The sequence below is a fragment of the Zingiber officinale genome, chromosome 5A, assembly GCF_018446385.1.
Source record: "Zingiber officinale cultivar Zhangliang chromosome 5A, Zo_v1.1, whole genome shotgun sequence".
NCBI classification, from domain to species: Eukaryota; Viridiplantae; Streptophyta; class Magnoliopsida; order Zingiberales; family Zingiberaceae; genus Zingiber; species Zingiber officinale.
In genome coordinates, this window is record NC_055994.1 from 112,241,215 (window position 1) to 112,246,655 (window position 5,441).

Genomic DNA, 5,441 nt, shown 5'->3' on the forward strand with positions numbered 1-5,441 from the left:
TATCTCAAACACCGTTAATTTTGTATGCCACGTTAGTGTGGACGTATACAAAATCAATCATTTGTAAGAGGGGTTTTAACCCTTTAATTTTATTATCTTGTCAACCTAGTTTTATGACAAATTAATAGTTGGTTTCATTTGGTCACACAAATAATAGCAGTGACTCCGATGGGGAGGATACTATTAGATGTATCTAAGTGTATACCATTACTTGACACTAAATCCATTAATAAGATTATGCCCCTTCCGTTGGGGAAGATCACACGCTCTTAATTAACTTCCTATAGTCATCCAAAAATGGAAGTCTGTTCTAGTGATCCGCAAACAAGCTCATCCGTTATGGAGGAAGACACTCAGAGCCAACGCGCAAGCTTGTTTGCATCACTTACAAACCAGTAATGGAGACCATGGGATTTACTTAAAAATCCCTCTCCCACTTAGTTATTTATTAATGAGGAATTTTAACTATGCTAGCCTACTAAACTTGTAAACTAACATGCACACACAGCACAATATAAAAGCAATAAATAGAAAATCTAATTTTCAACTATTATGGCTTTTATCTCTAGTTGTCCTCCGTGTGTTGTCATCCCAAGCTGCTGCCATATTTGGCCACCGCCACCGGGTCTAGCTGTCGCATCCATCTTGCTCCTAGTTCCGCTGCGCCTCTGGTCCTTAGAAGGTTCCACGCTTTGCAAGATTCGATCCGCGACATAAATAGAATTTTACAATTTTGATCCTATATTCCATAAAAGGAATGTACATGTATCTAGATCAAAAATAAAATCTTAATAAAACTAAATACAGCTCCTGCTGTATTTTATAATACAATCATGCACACACATATAAATGCCCTTGACATGTCCAAGGGTCCAATCACACACATAAAACTATAAGCCATAATAGTTGGATCCTGCATCCACAAAGTTAGCACATCCTACTATTATCCTGCCTAAATTATGTATGACATGTGCATAATTAAACTAATACCAAATACACAGAGGCAAAACCCTAGCTCTGATACCAATTGTTGGTTGCTACTCAGAAAACCTAGAGGTTCCACTGTACAAAAATTTTGTACAAAGGTCTGAACCTTTTCCTAGCTACCATGTGTTCTTTTAAATTAAATTTTGGATCGCCTGCGGAACTTAACACGTTTGATCCAAAACTTAATCTATTCGTTCTTTTAGGTTTTGACTTGGGTCTCCTGCAGAACTTAACACGTTCGACCCAAATCACCTTAAGTTATTAATTCCATTAAATATTAATTTCCATAATTGGTTCCCAGTACTGACGTGGCGAGGCACATGGCCTTCTTGGATATGGGAGCAACCACCACCGACTAGACAAAACCTTTTATAGAAAGCTAATATTTAATTTCCTAAAATAACTTTAGGTTAACCGAAAAGAACAATCAAATCACAAGGAAAAAAAAATAAAAGAACACAACATTCTAGAATCGTAAGCCTCTTGTATTTGGTATTATTTCCATAAATAACTAGCATGATGCGGAAAGGAAAAATTACTAGTTATACCTTCTAAAAGACCTCTTGATCTTCTACCGTATTCCTCTTCTAACCTCGGACGTTGTGTGGGCAACGATCTTCCGAGATGAGAACCACCAAGCACCTTCTTCTTCCTTGCAAGTTTCGGCCACCACAATTCTCCAAGAGAAGTAGAGGTCCGGCCACCACCACCAAGCTCCAAGGGATGCAAGAAACAAAACCACCTTTCTCTCCTTCTCCTAGCTAGAACCGGCCACCATCAAGAGCTCCAAGAGAGGTTGCCGCCGGCCATAAGAAGAAGAGAAGAGGAAGAAGCTAGGGCCGGCCACCAAGGAGGAAAAGAGAGGAGAAGAATAATAGAGTTGATCACCCATGAAGGCACCTCTACCCCCTCTTTTATAATCCTTGGTCTTGGCAAATAAGGAAATTTAATTAAAAACTTCCTTAATTCTTTTGCCATGGAAAAGAAAAATTTATTTAATTAAAAACAATTTTCCTATTCTCAATTTACATGGCCGGCCACCATCAAGCTATAAACAAGGAGAGTTTTAATTAATTAAAACTTCCTAATTTGTCTCCAGAAATTTATAAAAAATTTCTCCAATAATTTTCCCTTCATGGTGGTTAATAAAAAGGAAATTTTATAAATTAAAATTCTTCTTTTAAACATGTGGATAATTTCCAAAAGGAAAGTTATCTCTTAAAAATTAAAATCTCTTTTCAATCTACAAATAAGGAAAGATATCAAATCTTTTCTTAATCTTTTGTAGAAACTAATAAAAGAGAATATTTAATTTTTAAACTTCTCTTTTAAATTATTATCATGGTTAAAAAGGAAAGTTTTTCTTAAAAATAAAATCTCCTTTCAATCTACAAATAAGGAAAGATTTCAAATCTTTTCTTAATCTTTTGTAGAAAGCTTTTAAAAGGAAAGATTTAATTTTTAAACTCTCTTTTAAAACTATGATATCCACATAAGAAATAATTTTAATAAAAAATCCTTTTTAATATGATGTGGCCGGCCACCTAAGCTTGGGCTCCAAGCTATTGGCCGGCCACCTTAAGGCCAACCTTTAGGCTTGGCCGGCCCTAAGCTTGAGCTTCAAGCTTAGCTTGGCCGGCCCCTATTGGTTGGGTAAGAAGGTGGGTATAAATCTCTATATACAAGAGGCTACGATAGGGACCGAGAGGAGGAATTGGTTTTGGTCTCCCGATAAAATTAAGCATCCCGTGCTCGCCCCGAACACACAACTTAATTTTATCAATAATAATTCATTCCACTAGAGAACTATTATTGAACTACCGCACCAATCCCAAATTACATTTTGGGCTCCTTCTTATCATGAGTGTGTTAGTCTCCCTGTGTTTAAGATATCGAATGTCCACTAATTAAGTGAGTTACTGACAACTCATTTAATTAATATCTTAGTCCAAGAGTAGTACCACTCAACCTTATCATCATGTCGGACTAGGTCCACCTGCAGGGTTTAACATGACAATCCTTATGAGCTCCTCTTGAGGACATTATCAACCTAGTATCTCTAGGACACAGTTTCCTTCTATAATCAACAACACACACTATAAGTGATACCATTTCCCAACTTATCGGGCTTATTGATTCATCGAACTAAATCTCACTCATTGATAAATTAAAGAAATAAATATCAAATATATGTGCTTGTTATTATATTAGGATTAAGAGCACACACTTCCATAATAATCGAGGTCTTTGTTTCTTTATAAAATCAGTATAAAAGAAACGACCTCAAATGGTCCTACTCAATACACTCTAAGTGTACTAGTGTAATTATACAGTCAAGATAAACTGATACCTAATTACACTACGACCTTCTAATGGTTTGTTCCTTTCCATTTTGGTCGTGAGCTACTGTTTATAATTTATAAGGTACTGATAACATGATCCTCTGTGTGTGACACCACACACCATGTTATCTACAATATAAATTAATTGAACAACTACATTTATCATAAATGTAGACATTTGACCAATGTGATTCTTATTACTAGATAAATGTTTATACCAAAAGCTAGGCTTTTAGTATACACCCTAACAATCTCCCACTTATACTAAAAGACTAAGCTGCCATATCTGCTGCCATACATCTGATTCCCAACCCTTCAACATGTCCATCAAAAGCTCTCGCCTTAAGGACCTTAGTGAAAAGATCTATAGGTCATCATCTGATGCATTCTAGGCGGCAACAACTTCTCCTCGTTTATGTAACGCCCCAAATTTCCTCAATTAGAGTCCTAAAAGTAATTTTAAAATATTTAAAAATGCTATCGAAATATTCTAGGCATTTTTAGAAATTTTTAGAGTATTTTTATGTAATTTTTGGAGGTCGTTTGGTATTTTTATTAAACGAAGGAAGTTTCGACAAAAAAATGTCCAAGCCTAGAATAGAACCCGCGACCTTTGACTCGGTCAAAACACGACTGACCAGGTGGGCAAACAGATTTTTCTGTTTAGAAAAGGTAGCGAATTTATTTAAGATAGTTAACAGAATATTGGATTATAAAAGGGATAAGTTGATCTTGGATTTGTTTGTTTAGAAAAGGTAGCGAATTTATTTAAGATAGTTAACAGAATATTATAAAAGGGTTAAGTTGATGTTGGATTTGTTTGTTTAGAAAACGTAGCAAATTTATTTAAGATAATTAACAGAACATTGGATTATAAAAGGGATAAGTTGATGTTGGATTTGTTTGTTTAGAAAAAGTAGCAAATTTATCTAAGATAATTAACAGAATATTAGATTATAAAAGGGGATAAGTTGATGCTCTGTTTTCCCGTGACTTAAACCATTCTCTCCTTCTCTTCTGCGTACGATGGCGGAGCTCGGGCAGAAAATGAAAGGGAGTTAGGGTATTATCTCCAGCGAGCGACCAAGGTCCTAGATGCCCTTTTTGTTCGGTTGTGAGTCCAATAATCAAGGTAAGTGCTTCTCACCTGCAGTAGGAGTAGTTTCGGACCTTTGTTCTTCTTGAATTCGAAGCATAAGAAGCGTTTATAGTGCAGATTTTAATTAAGCGCTTATAGTGCAGATTTTTAATTAAGCCTATAGTGCAGATTTTTAATTAGGCTTATAGTGCAGATTTTAATTAAGCTTGTAGTGCAGATTTTTAATTAAGCCTATAGTACAGATTTTAATGAAGCTTATAACGCAGATTTTTTTGTAGGCTTATAGTGCAGATTTTAATTAAACTTATAGTGCAGATTTTTAATTGAGCTTATAGTGCAGATTTTTATTTAAGCTTATAGTGCAGATTTTAATTAAGTCTATAGTGCAGATTTCAATGAAGCTTATAGTGTAGATTTTTATGTAAGCTTATAGTGCAGATTTTAATTAAGCTTGTAGTGCAGATTTCTTAGAGCTTAAAATGCAGATTTCTTTAGAGCAGATTTCTTTAGAGCTTGTAGTGCAGATTTCTTAAGAGCTTATGGTACAGATTTCTTTAAAGTTATAGTGCAGATTTTTGGTGGAACTTGTAGTGCAAATTTTTGGTGGAATTTATAGTGTAGATTTTTAGTGGAACTTGTAGTACAGATTTTTGGTGGAACTTATAGTGCAGTTTTTAAAGAAAAAGATTATAGTACAGTTTGGTTAAGTATTATAGTGCAGAATTTATGTTTGCATAGTATGCAGAATTTATGTTTGCATAGTATGCAGAAATAGTGTAGCATAGAATGCAGAATCTTGATTAGTATAGTATGCAGAATTTTGATTAGCATAGTATGCAAATTTTTGTTTATGCATTTCAAAGTTAGAATTTATTTAAACATTTCAGTTTTTAAAGAAGCATTCTTTTATTATAAGTATTAACAAGTGTAAGAAAGATAAAGAAAAGAAAGAGAAAGGTCAAGACCTTAAGTAGATCCCAAAGTCAAGACTTTAGGGATTTTGGCACACAAGG